Source organism: Apteryx mantelli, chromosome 1 (genome assembly GCF_036417845.1).
Source record: "Apteryx mantelli isolate bAptMan1 chromosome 1, bAptMan1.hap1, whole genome shotgun sequence".
Lineage (NCBI taxonomy): Eukaryota > Metazoa > Chordata > Aves > Apterygiformes > Apterygidae > Apteryx > Apteryx mantelli.
This window is the reverse complement of record NC_089978.1, coordinates 140,758,624-140,773,728: the sequence shown is the minus strand read 5'-3', so window position 1 is coordinate 140,773,728 and position 15,105 is coordinate 140,758,624. Positions and strand designations below refer to the sequence as shown.

The window sequence follows — 15,105 nt, the reverse complement described above, 5'->3', positions numbered from 1 at the left end:
TTTTGAATTTTGTCTCAGAAGAGAGAGTTAGAGTGTGGACAATAATTGGAAAACTTGTGTTGACTTTGAGAAGTGGCCAGAAAAATATGCTTTTCAGAAGTGTTATGCACAGTCTCATGAGCGATATTTCAAAGTGGTTGAAACATCACCAGAACTACTTGGGTTATTTCACCATCGACACCTCTCAGTTCCAGTCCTATTCATCTAAAGATTGAATTCTCTTTAAACTGTAGCCTGCATTCAAAGGCAATTTCCTTGAGTGACATTTAGAATCAGTCTAAAGTCGCATATGTAAAGACAAAGTACTACTTGCCTCTATTTAATCATTAATAACAATAGCAGCAATCTAATACATAGTGCATTTAAGAGACAACACAGAAGACTAAAATAGTATATGCCTCAAGAAATATAGATAGAGTGTTGTCTACCAGTACCAATAAGATGAATTGATACAACATGTTAAAGCAGGACTTTGCAGAAGTTAGTCCTTAAAACTCCCAAAAGATACTCATATTAACATGAATTTGTTATAGATAAGAGCTTAAGAGTAAAGAACACTGCTTAATATAAATGACTATTTTCAGAGAAGACTTTCAAATATATATGCAAAAGAAACAAGAACAAAAAGCATATGTGCCCATAGATAAATTTTAATATTGAGAGACTGAAACCACATTTAACTTGGAAACTTTGTTTTCAGTTACAGCAAGTCCCACACAATACAAAATTCAGTACTTAAGAAAAAAACCTCAAACCCACAACTAATCAGTGACCCCCTACTACAAGCAGTAGGGGAGCTCAAAGTTTTACTTATTCCTCGCCTTGCTAAGTAGTGGGCTCAAACTGGGGCAGGATTGGTTAATTCCATTTTTCAGTGAGCTGCATGATTTCTCCATGTCTTTCCATCACCACATGTAATATAGACTCATGTTTTGTTGCTTTTGGCAAGAAATGCTTGTATAAGCTCCACTTGCTGAAAATAGAAGAGCGTCCTAGCAAGATCGGGTCTGAGTGAGCTAATACAGCTATATGTAAAATTCCAAAACACATGGAAAGCTTTGATGAAAAGCAAGCTTGCTCTTCTGGGTCCGTAGAGGTCCAAGTGCTTGCTATTTTCACAGGTCCCAAAGAGCTGAATTTATTTTTTCACATTGTTTAGGGATTTAGGGTGCCGTTTTGTTTTGAAAGAGTATCAAACTCAACAAAAGAGGACTTTGTATTCTGCCTGTAAAGAAAAAGCAGCGGAGGTTTTTTGTTTTTTTTTTTTTCAATTGCTTTAAGAGACCATAGAGGAATAAAGGTTCCATTTTTCCCTTCATTTACACTTTGGTACCATGCTACACTTGTCCAATGTCAATACAGAACTGTGTGTTCGATTTTGAACCAGTAACGTGTTAGTGGGTGATCTGCTTTGACAAGTACTACAGATCTGAAGAGTTTTACATATCATCATAATCACTTTTTTGGATTAGCAGAAATTCAGGTATGTTTATTTACGAATCAGCTTCTCCAAGGGTGTGCTTTTTTTTAAACTCATTGAACTTGTCTATATTTGCAACATTTAAGGCTTAAGTGTTATGCTTTGAAGATGTAATTGCCAGATTCTTGACTATAACTTTGAAGACCCACAGAAAAAGTTGCTCCTAAACACCTCTTTCAGCAAGGTTAGTGAACATTGAGAAAGTGTATTTGGATTCCTAGCTAGATACCCAGGCAATGCAATCATAATAAATGAAGACCACACTGACTTGGGACATTAAAACTCATCCTGTTGTATGGGATGAAAGTAGGCTTTATACTAAAGTACTTTTAAAATACATCTTTTAAATCAGGATGTGTGCTTCAATGCTGCTCATCCTTCAGGACAGTTCTTACAGTAAGGGGGAAAAAAAAAGAAAAGTAACTTTTATTATTAAATGAGTCTTTTGATTTAATTCCCTCCCTTTCTCCATACCAAAATAAAACTAGAAAAAGCAATTTGTTAAATGCAAAGTGTAGTAAATGAAAACAATGTCTGTGTGGAAGTCCATAACTTTTTATACATATCAAGATGATAGAAGGTAAGTTTAAAAACTTCCCTTATAATCCCAATGTAAAGTTCCATGGCATAGAATTAGCCTTCTACAGTCAAGACATTCCATGAAACCCTAAAAAGAACCCTTAAGCTAGTCATTCAAAAAAAGTCAGCACTGAAAGTTTTAAGTTCTTCCTGTTAAATACACTCCTATACAAAATAACTGTCTCAAACAAATAGCTATTTATAGCCACATTTACCTCTGTGCTTGACTACCTACATCCTTGAAAAAGGTCACTTTTCCTGCATGTTATCATAACATATTTAGTATTTTATTTATAGAATGAATTAAAGAACTCATTCAGACAGAGAAAATAAAATCATTTAAGTAGTTGATCTGTTGGTATTTGTTTTACTTCAGATCAAGCAAGCTAGGAAAATATCTCCTGTGAAGACAGTGGACAGTATTTGTTATACAAGAGGTAACCCACACACCTGCATTTAATAAATTATACTGAAAAATAACAAAGAGCATGAAGTAGCATTATTCACAGCAGCTAATTTCCCCAAAATACTGATGCTAATGCCCTATTATCCATTGCCCTGAAGAAAGTAATAGTGTTCCTGTTTCAAAAGTAAGAAGAAATACATGGACTCTTAAAGTACTTTTCTTGCAGCAGTAACTGTTCATTTAAACAAGACTGAGATTTGAAGTCCAGGAAAAGAATATACTAAATTAAAACAAAATGCTGGGGATCTTTTAAGATTAGTACCTGACGATGTATGAAAACAACTAATCCCAGTAGTCGCCAGGTGCCACCCTGCCGATCTACATGGAGCATGTGAAGTATCTGGAGAAACTGGATCCCCCTGTAAGAAAAAGACAACATGAAATAAAATGGTAGTTGAGATCAATACTGCTATATCTATACACAGTTGACCACATTCAGTTACATACTACCATATCAGAGCAGGGTGAGGGTATTGCCCTTAGCTATGGTTGCATCTTGGACTTGAGGTATTTCAGCGCAAGGTGTTTAAACCACATTGTTATATTACTGTCCTTCTGAATCTATTTGAATACTCCGCAATTAGGTGGTTTTTGTCTGTTTAAGGCAAAGAACTTTTAATATATGCTTTCAAACTTAGGAAACTTGCATTTTTAACCTGATTCTCAAATACTTCCTTTGCAGGCTAAATTGGTGCTTCCAGCTTTGCTAACATGCATACAAGCAAAGTTTTTCCTCTTTGCCAAAAGCAGAATGTGAATTAGACATGAAATTACTCAAGTCTTTATGTAAGCTATAGAAATCATCTAATTGGGAAATAGATACAATCTTATGTGATTTTAGGATAACTGAATCAAACTTTGAATATTTTCAACTAAAGAAAAATAATTATCCTTATGGTTCTTCAGCAAAAATTTAAATCTATGGGAATATTCCATTCTAGTCACCTTTCTACACTGTACTTTTCTATTTTCCTACATTTATCCTATTATCTTATCACTGAAACAAAACAGTGAAGAGAAGGAAAAGGTGAATGCTGAATTATACTTGGATCTATCTGAAAAATATTTCACTAAAATTTTATTTTTTGTTCCACAGTCCTTAGGAGTTGTCCCCCTCACCAAAATTCAACCTTATTTCAATTCAGCTGTAGCTGCACCTTCCTGGGCTACATCAACAGGCAGGAACCTCAACATGATGCTATTCTGCAGTCTCTGGTATTACTCAGACTGGGAAGGTGTACTCTCTTCAAAAAATCCAAGTTTTCCTTTATTCAAAAAGCAGGTTTTCTGAGCTTTCACAACTGACAGTTGTGAAACTGTCACTGTCTCTTCTTGGAAAGCGCATAAATAATAACTACAAAATTAGTTATGTCAGTGTCTGGCTACACGAACACTATTTTGTTACTTCATTTGTTGTTGAATCATTTTATTTAGCCAGCAAACTAAGTGGTTATTTTAAAATACATTAATTAAAGCCTGGATGAAAGAAGAATTACAAGACTACCAAATACATGAGCACTAAGACTTATAGTTTAATAGATGATTGGTTGCTGATGCAGGAAGGGGGGACTGTCACATGTAGCTCCCCATACAAATTTTAGATGAGCCTCTTGACACCTTGGCCCAGTTCTTGGTTTTCCTATCTGTTGTATTTAAGATCCTTACTGCTATGTGGCATCCACCAAGTGTGACATGCATGTTACAGGCTGGCAGTTTTATAAATATAGATTAAAACCGAAAATCCCCAAATAATGAACAAAAGCTTTGGATACACAGCCTATGAATATGCACACTAATCTCTCTGAAAAAAGGAAAGCAATTGGTTGGAAAGATATTTTTTTTAATTAACTTGGTAAGCTTAATCAGTAAGGACAAAATGTGCTAGGACTCTAAGCTGTGAACCTGCAGTTCTGCTGGGTTTGTCTCACTGGTTGCTGCAGAGGTTAAATGTCATTCCTCCATATCCGACAGATTTGAAGCTTAACTTAATTCTAGGAGAGAACAACCTTATGTAGATGGATCCATGCTTTTCTCTTCCACTTTTCTGGGGGGTGAAGTGGGGCCAAACAGGACCATGACACTATGCTTTAAAACCAACAACAGCGAGGGTACAAGACCTGTTCCTGCTCTAATTCCAGAACAGCCACTCACATCAGCAGAATGCGATCAGAGGAAACCTTATCTGCCTGGGACTTGTCTGACCCAGATGATTTCCCCTTTTCCCCCATGGGGGAACATCAGTCCTGCAGTGATGTTAAGTTTTTCCAGCAGAGAGCATCCTGAATTGTAGGACAGTGACCATATAACTTAATGCCAGGAAAGGCTGTGCTGAGCCCAAAGGCACATGGGTTCATATGCAATCACACAGTGGATTTTTTCATTAAAGCCCTTCCCAGTAATTATACTCTTAGTAAGATTAAGCAGTCTTTGGAACTTTCACATTCACCTTCCTCTTCGCTTGTGCAAACTGATAAATCACACTTATGCTGCATGCATGGATCTTTATCATGTTCTAAGTTACCCAAGGATTAACTAATCTAAGGATTAACATTCTAAGTCAAATATTTAACTTAAACACCTTACACATGTAGTTCCCTCTTTACACAGCTGCAGGCTAGACAGTACTTTGCATTCTCACTCCCCAGTAATTTGACTGCAGTGGAAATTAAAGGCTAACAAAGGGAAGTGCAGCACATCTTGCAGGTTAACTTTGGAGTAGGTGCACTTCCTACTCCTTCTCTTATCATTCTTTTCCATTATTTATTCAGTTTACTTCCCAAAACAAGCTTTCAGTACTTGGTGCCAGCTGAACAAGCACTATAGACATCAAATGTTTCTGGTTCCCGTATGGTATGAGTTACTTGTGCCAAACACACCCACCAAAGCATAACTGTACTTTAAACAAAGTAAATACTTTTACTCAAAAAAGTACCATGTGAGTTAAGAGCTGTTTGTATTCCTTCTTAAATAAACCAATGTTTTGTAATACTCTTGTCCCAGCAAGAGAACTATCTGATGTTTTATACAGGACATGTTTAAGTTGTTTCCTCTTGGCTTCAACATTCACACCATTCTCCATATGCCTTGTCTCTGTGCTGTTTCCCAAATGGTGACCAAGCACAATGACAGTTTTCCACAATCCAGCATTTCACTAAAATAACTTTTCCTGTATTAGATGTAGATCTCTGCGGGTGTTAGAACATACCTGATCGCAGAGGTAGCAAACAGCTGCCCAGTAGATCCTACACTAAGGACAATAATTGAGACTATTACCACAATTAGATCTGTTAAAAAAAAGTATTAATGTAAGCTTTCAGCATTGAAACACATGATGAACACAGATCGAGGAAAGCACTTTAACAAAGAAACACAAGTTGAAAGTTAGCTGAAGTTTGGTGGACAGTAATAGTTTCACAGAGAAAACTATGACTACAGCTTCTTCTGTGATGCATTTGATAATGGATGATTGAAAAATACTAACAAGAACTGTTGGGACAGGAGTCCTCAAAAGCAAAGGCATATGCACACCCCAAAAATGAATCTATATTTTTGCTCAAAGCTTTTTAAGGGGAAAAACAAGGGTTTGCTTCTATCAATAATGAAAGGCACACACAGTTAATTGTATCATAACTGCAAAGGTAAACTTTCAAAAGTTTAAGGAACTTTCAGAAGAAAGATTGGATAAAAATCAGGCTGGGTGGTTTGCTTTGTGACAGGTTTTTAGCTGTATGAGAAAAAAATTATTTCCACACCATGCCAGCACCATACAGCACAAAGAATGGATTGCGCTCACAGGGCCATCATCCCTTAAACATTTCCTCTTATCCTAGTTCAGTGAACAACTCTTGCTTTTAGTTATTGAATCCCACTTCAAAATTGTTTTGAAAAGACATTTTCCTAATTTTCTCATAGGCATTTCTATGGTACTCCTGTTTAGAGCATCTAAGTGCTTCACAGACAATCACTTTCAAACTCTGACCACAAAATAAAGGACACTGTCGTAAATAGGGAGTAAGTGTATATAGGCTAAGGAAAAGTTTTTGTAAATTTTCATCGCCCGTTTTGAAACAAACAGGACCTTATTCTTCAGAGCACTTAACATTATATAGCACTTAAAAAAACAGTGCCTGCTGTCTTCATTTGCAGCTGTGAGAGCTCAGAAATTCTGTAACCTGACTTCAAAGTCAGTTTTGACATCCAAAAATGAGGCACACTTGTGAAAACTGATTTTAATGACTGACAGTTTCCATGTGATGCCTAGACAAGATGCAGGATAGAGTCCAACTCCAGAGGCAACATCAGTTGCTTTCAGTGAGTAACTTTTTCCCCCTTCTCCTTTAAACATGTTCTTGCCTCATTCACAACCACACAGTTACTGCAACAAATAGTGCAGCGGTTCTGCAACCAGCAGTATCCTTCACTCTCCAACTTGGATTAATTTCCAACGTCAGTCTCTCTTTTGTTGTAAAAGCAGGGTTCCTGCCCAAGGAGTAGCAGTCAATTATGTGATTAAAGATTGCACTACAATAGTTGTACATTAATGAATAAATATAGGGAAAGGTAATTTAAGGTTACTGAAAGATCTTCAGTTTCAGAATAATCCATCTTTTGATTATTTGACCTTCCTAATTTTTTAGGCTGTATCTTTATCATGCACACAGTTTGGGGAGTCGCCCCTGCAAATATGATATGACGTCATAATACAGACTTTCACCCTTGAGCAGATAGTGCAATGGGTATCTTTATTAAGTTACTGGACATGTATGCACCCACCTGGTGACCAGCACTAAAGGAGTAAGAGACTGACACTTTAGAAACTAGTTTCCATCAGGTAGCAACAGCAAATCTACTTTCCATTGTACTTTCCACTTTTCCAAAAGTGTGTTCTAGATGGTACAGATGTTTATTTTTCCCCAGCCCTGTTCTTCTATCCTCATCTCATTATTCCACCTTTCACCCCAGTTTCCAATTTTTAGGCTTCTCATATCAGCCCCAGTTTACTGGTTCAGCTAATCCCATTTTGCTCTTCAACTCTTCATCACGTCTTTCTGCCTTTACTCTGCCACCTTCCAGTCCCACATAATTTCAGGCCCAGCTTTCTCTCCCTCAATCTCCTGCTTGCTGGTCAGGCCACCCAAACTTCCTTCTCCCAGGCCACATCAGTGTCCATCTTCTTGCCACTTCACTTACACTATGCATCCCAGTCCATTCCTCCTACCCTGCCACTTCCCCTTGGCATTTCAGCCAGGTATCTTCCCCTCTTCATGCACACTGGGCAGTTTCAGGAAGAGCACTAAGAAAACAAAATCAGATTTTTATTTCCAGCCCTAGCACACCTGCTCAGAGCAACCTGAAACTTTAATTGTGCAGGTTCTGCACAGATGGAAACTGAAGAATTTAAGATCTTTCTCTAGCAAGGCTTTAAGGGAAAACGTTCTAAAAATTTTTCATAGACTTGGTTTTTAGCTTGGGGTTGGTTTTCAGGGGTAATCAAAGAGCTATTTTCTTGTTAAGTTTCAGCATCTTCTAAGTGTGGAAGTGTTAGAATTTCTCAAATTTCTTTCTTTTTTTTTTTTTAAAGCACAAATGAAACCACCTTTCCCCCCTCCAACTGCCTTTTTCAGGAACAGCTTAAAATTTTTGCGCAAAAAGGCAGATACATGGCATGAAAAGTTTCAGGATAATGAGCCATCATTTGTTTAAATAACTATTTCATCTATAACAATTATTAGTCTGTAAATTAGTCTTACATTAGTATTTATGTTATTTTAAAAATACTGTCAGGAAGCCTTGGTAAAAGTTTTTAAAAAATTAAAAATTAAAAAAATTAAATTGACTTTCAGTAATTTAAAAAGCAATGTGTACAAATCCTTCTCAAACATTCTACATATGTATTTGAAAACACATCTGTACATAACATGGTGAGACAAAAATAACACAGCAACTTCAACATATGTCATTACATATGCAAGCGACAAACCTACAATAAAAACATTCGTATAGTTTATATTTACTACACAGCTTCAAAAATTTAACCTGCTAGTTCACTATTCCTATGGCTTATTCTAATTTTCCAAATCCTTGAGAATTTCTAAACAGTTGCCATTTATCTAAAAATCAGCTTGCCTATGACATTCATTATACATACACTTCAGCATAGCACATAACACAACTTACCAGAGTATTTTTTTCTCAAGCAAGTTTTGACTTGTTTCTACTGTTCTCAAAAAAATTACTTTCTAGTATGCAACTCAGCTTTTTGATTAAAAGCAATTAATACTTTTCAAGTAAAAAGAGTAAAAATATTTTTCCATAAGTACTTGCATTTCTATTTTCATCTTAAGTTGCCATAATATTTTACAAAATGGAAATAGCCCTTAGCTTTAAGTTGTGTTTAGTAACTTGCAGATAGCATGATGTCCATAAGGACTTAAAATAAACAGATTACACATACATACTTGAGTGACTTGCATCACAAGCTTTCTCACTGAACTGCTCCCAGGTCACGCTTATACAAGGTAACAGGAATGTTGCATACCAGGGGTTGATGTTTTTTCAGAGTTGCATGCCATAAGCAATTAAAGATGCTCATAAATACAGTGCCATATAGTTTTTGCTTAAGGACAGTGAAATGGACACATGTTCTCAGGTCTTTACTCCAGCAACTTATGTCCCTAAATATCTCTTTATACCAATGCTCTCAAGCCCAACACGAGCAAATTTTAATTCATAAATTCATTCTTTGTGACTCTTTCTGCAGCACTGACAAAAGAACAAAAGATGTAGTGAAAGCACCTCCTCTTAGCTTTGCCTGTGTCTGATACATGCCTTTCATAAAGCCAAGTAGGCTGGGATTTTTAGAAGCACATAGCTGCTCACCTAACCCTGCTAAAGTAGTAAGCAACCAAGCATTAAAATAATATTTAGCAAAGGTATCACTATTAACGCTGTCACCATGGTACACAAGCACCACAGTCTTTAGGTGGACTCATTCTGACAAACTAGGAATGAAGAAACATTGAAAGTGATTTGTCATAAGGGTCTCTATGTTGGTAATGAATTCAATCCATCTTCCAACAGGTTCTTTAATTATAGGTAGCAAGAAAAGACAGTTCTATCACCTGTCTTCAAATAGGAGAAAAATTAGGTTAGCTTTAGAAAACAAACTGAAAATTTTTATTTATGAGGTAGAGAAGTTGCATCATTTTCGCTTTAAGTTTTATCTAAAGGAACATTCAAAAAATAGCATCTTCTCCTATCTTAACTTTTTCCTTCCCCAGTTATAGAAGTTCCATGTTATCATACTGCTTTAATTGGTATAGAATTCAAAAAAATATTAAATAAGTTTAGAAAACAGTTATTAGTAGCCTTGACTACAGAACCCCTTTCTGCTCATAAATGAAATCATTTTCATTCATAATTAGAGAGGGGAAAAATGAAATAGAACAGAAGAAATTAAAGTAGTTCAAAATTGCTACCCAAGTGAGCTCTAAGACAATCCCAATTTTACTGTGGACAAAAAGCCATAAGAGAAGTCTCTCTTATATCAAAGGTATTTCAACAATACTTAATTTTAAAATAAAGATGGGCATATCTTATGGAACTTTCATATTAATGCAAAGATAAAATTAATACCTTATTTCTTATATTCTATTCTCACTTATCTTTTAATTTCTTTCTCTAGTGTTCGTATTTTATTTTCATTAATTGAAAAATGACAATCAATATGAGTCAGTATGATTCTATCACTCATAGCAAATAAATTTCTGAACTTTAGCTGCTTGGATTAGTGTAGACACTTCCACCTGCATCTGATATATAAAAGCAAATCTTCACTTTAAAGGTATTTTATTCTTAGGGGAATTTTGAATGCAAAACCAGTACTGATAGCTTTGGATGCACAACCAGATGTAGTTATTCTTAACTCTAACAAAATATTGCATCCAAATTGATAAAAAATTGACTTTTGAAATGCACTTTATCCTCTCCAAGGACAATACAAACAGCAGTGTTCAACTGCGCTAGATGCATAAAACCAGTACATTTTCAGTTTCATATGCTCCTGCACCTGTGTACTCTAATCTACTTAAGAACACTTCTTAATTCAAATATAAGTCAAGACAATATTTAGCACAAAGAAAGAGTTACCTGTGTAGGCTTCATGACTAGATCTTGAAACTAGGTCAGCTCCAGAAACAGCTGAACAATTTGTATGTATTTAACAAAACACTTTTCAATAACCCAAGACTGAGTACTGTATCTCTCCATATTATACATCTGGATGTGTATAGTGGATAATAAAACAGTTTCCTAAATTTTCGCACCAAGATTCATGAAGTTACAGGTGGTTAAGGAAACAGGTCATTCTCTATCTTTTTGGCCTCTCCAACTTTCCATCATTTAAAATCCAGTTAACTGAAGTTTGAGTAACAAAATACACAACTCTACCAGACTAAAAATTGTGAACTCAAAATAGAAACAATGATTTTATGGTCTACTACAATTTTGCCCAAACCTCACCTTATATTATTCCCTCACTGTTCCACAGGAGCCATTAGTCACCTGTCCTCCTAATCTCTCTCCTGTTCCAAAGATGCTACCCACCATTGTTCCTCAAACCATCTAAAACTGAGTAACTTTAGTATTACCTAGTGCAACTGTTCCCAACTTGCACTTTGCTCATTTCCATACACTTCCCAATTTAAACTCATCTCTTGCATTTGCTGTGTCTGTGTTGGACTTAAGATGGATTGTGTCCAGTCTTGTCAGTTTTTTCCAATTGCACAAATAGATTTAATAAAGATGACTTCACTTTACACATTTTGCCTTTCTTATAGTCTTTGATAACAATGTCACTATTAAGTATAAACTACAAATGAGAATGTAAGACCATTAATACTTAATGAGAGAAATTATTTCAGTAATAGATATCATAATACTGATAATCAGTACTACAGAACTGATAGTAACTTGTAAATGTACAAGTGACATTCACACTGAAAAAGATTGGCCCTTTTCCAAAGGAGCTTGCAAAGCAAAGGAAAAACAGAGTGCAGCATATTTAAATCTCTGTTGATCTTCACATCTTCCCCTTCCTGATCCCACATACTCTCCAACCAGCTTTTGCATCTTCCACTATCCAATTCAAACACAGCTTTTTCATAAGACAAATTCCAAAATATCAGAAGACCAAGCCAGCAGGGAACTCTGTCTCTAAAAACATCTGAAGGTGTGCACAAGAACAGTAAGTATACAGCTGGTATTACTTGCCCTCTCCACAGTCAAAGGCAGAAGGTGACATCATTTTCTCCCCTTCTCAGACAAGGTTTACATAAGTCAAATTCTCTTCTCAGCTAGTGCTCATTCAGAGATGCGGAAGAGGGCAATTTCATCCAGTTCTTTCATAGACTATAGAGTTATAACTACTCATTTTTTATACGGTCATAACAGCGCTCAGCTGAGATCAGCACTCTGCTAACCAGATCACAGTACTACAGTATCATGAGTGGATGGCAACTCTACAAGCTATTCAACGCAAGTTTGAGATGCAGGGCAGCATGGAAACCCATTTTCACAGAATCGCTGAGGTTGGAAGGGAACTCTGGAGATCATCTAGTCCAACACCCCTGCTCAAGCAGGGTCACCTAGAGCACATTGCACAGGATTGCATCCAGGCACATTTTGAATATCTCCAGAGAAGGAGACTCCACAATCTCTCTGGGCAACCTGTTCCGGTGCTCTGTCACCCTCACAGTCAAGAAGTTTTTCCTCATGTTCAGATGGAAGCGTCTGTGTTTCAGTTTGTGCCTGTTGCCTCGTGTCCTGTCACTGGGCACCACTGAAAAGAGTCTGGTCCCATCTTCTTGACACCCTCCCTTCAGATACTTGTACACATTGATAAGATCTCCTCTCAGCCTTCTCTTCTCCAGCCTAAACAGGCCCAGCTCTCTCAGCCTTTCCTCATAAGAGAGATGCTCCAGTCCCCTCATCATCTTTGTAGCCCTTCGCTGGACTTGCTCCAGTAGTGCCACATCCCTCTTGTACTGGGGAGCCCAGAACTGGATGCAGTACTCCAGATGGGGCCTCAGCAGGGCTGAGTAGAGGGGGAGAATCACCTCCCTCGACCTGCTGGCAACACTCTTCCTGATGCACCCCAGGAGACCATTGGCCTTCTTGGCCACAAGGGCGCATTGCTGCCTCATGATCAACTTGGTGTCCACCAGTAATTCCAGGGCCTTCTCAGCAGAGCTGCTTTCCAGCAGGTCAACCCCCAACCTGTACTGGTGCATGGGGTTATTCCTCCCCAGGTGCAGGACCCTGCACTTGCCTTTGTTGAACTTCATGAGGTTCCTCTCTGCCCACCTCTCCAGCCTGTCCAGGTCTCTCTGAATGGCAGCACAGCCCTCTGGGGTATCCACCACTCCTCCCAGTTTTGTCTCATCAGCAAACTTGCTGAGGAGGCACTCTGTGCCTTCATCCAGGTCATTGATGAAGTTGTTGAACAAGACTGGACCCAGGACTGACCCCTGGGGGACACCACTAGCTACAGGCCTCCAACTAGACTCTGTGCCACTGATCACAACCCTCTGAGCTCTGCCATTCAGCCAGTTCTCAAGCCACCTCACTGTCCACTCATCTAGCCCACACTTCCTGAGCTTGTCTATGAGGATGGTATGGAGACAGTGTCGAAAGCCTTGCTGAAGTCAAGGTAGACAACATCCACTGCTTTCCCCTCATCTACCCAGGCAGTCCTTCCGGCACAGAAGGCTATCAGATTGGTTAAGCATGATTTCCCCTAGGTGAAGCCATGCTGACTACTCCTGATCACCTTCTTGTCCTCCACATGCTTGGAGATAGCCTCCAGGATGAGCTGCTCCATCACCTTTCCAGGGATGCAGGTGAGGCTGACTGGCCTGTAGTTCCCTGGATCCTCCTTCTTGCCCTTTTTGAAGACTGGGGTGACATTGGCTTTCTTCCAGTCCTCAGGCACCTCTCCTGTCCTCCATGACCTTTCAAAGATGATGGAGAGTGGCTTAGCAATGACATCCGCCAGCTCCCTCAGCACTCGTGGGTGCATCCCATCAGGGCCCATGGATTTGTGGGTGTCAAGTTTGCTTAAATGATCTCTAACCCACTCCTCCTCCACCAAGGGAAAGTCTTCCTTCCTCTAGACTTTCTCTTGCCTCCAGGGTCTGGTGTTCCTGAGGGCTGGCCTGAGCAGTAAAGACTGAAGCAAAGGCGGCATTCAGTAACTCTGCCTTCTCTGCATCCTTCGTCACCAGGGCACCCACCCCATTCAGCAGAGGGCCCACATTCTCTCTAGTCTTCCTCTTGCTACTGATGTATTTGAAGAAGCCCTTCTTGCATTTTATCTATTTTATCTATTTTATCTATTTTATCTATTTTATCTATTTTATCTATTTTATCTATTTTATCTATTTTATCTATTTTATCTATTTTATCTATTTTATCTATTTTATCTATTTTATCTATTTTATCTATTTTATCTATTTTATCTATTTTATCTATTTTATCTATTTTATCTTTATACTGCATGCAACTATTCCACAGATCAGTTGCTATGGAAGATGAACACATCTGAAAAAACAAAGACTATCCTACCTCTGGGTAAGACATCCTTGCAGTCAGAGTCATAAGTAGATCACAGTTGGAGTACCATAGACAAATAGCAGATAGTCCACCACAAATGAATGCTCAGTATGCCAGATAAACACAAAGCTTCTCATTTTGTGGGCTCAAACATGCTTTTCATATGAAAAATAAAACACTTTTTATTGCTTTTTCACCTCTCACTTGGCCCATCTCATCCTTTTTCAAAACACCAAAACCTCATGAATTCCAAACTGCTACACCAGGAGACAAGGCAAGAGGTTTGGCCTCCCTGCCAGCTCCTGGCTCATCTATATGACCAATAAAAGTCCCCGCCACATGATCCTTGTCACATCATGTTAAGCTGAGGGCCTTCTTGTGTCTCACAGCCATATTTTAAATGTGTAGTTCTGGCAATCCAAAGAGAAGGAATAATTGCATAAGCTGACAAAACATAAATGCTTGAGTGATGGACATAGCTCAGGCTTGAAGTGTATTCTCTGCAGTAGATTACATCTTTATTTGAAGTGAATGATAACAGAGTAGCAAAGAAAGTTTAAGTCTTACCAATAATTGATATTGGCTTTCTGGCAAAACATATCCTTCCCTGGAAGCCAACGTATTTACTTCTGCAACCTGCAGACCACAATCGGACCAAATATTCAGCACCAAAAAACATGACCAGAACTATTTTCTGTCAGGATTAAAAGGAGAAATTTTCAGTTTTTTTTTTTTTTTTTTTTTAAGATGGACAAATTTGAACACCTGATTTTATTCCTGCAACAAATATAAATAAAAGCTTGTGGAGACAAAAAAGCACCTTCAATTAGAAGGATTGTGCCTCATCTGTTCACATTTTATATGCATATGCTGGCCAGTATATCAAAGGGAGATATAACCTGATCCTGAATTTGATTTTGCACAAATAAAAGGAAGGTTTAAGTTCCTTTCTATCAGTGTCACAGATTGG

At 37.9% G+C, this 15,105-nt stretch overlaps 1 pseudogene; it reads right to left on the bottom strand.

Annotated features, from left to right (window-relative positions):
- LOC106488321 (potassium voltage-gated channel subfamily KQT member 1-like) overlaps positions 1 to 15,105 on the bottom strand; it is a 542,964-nt pseudogene that overhangs the window by 476,866 nt on the left and 50,993 nt on the right.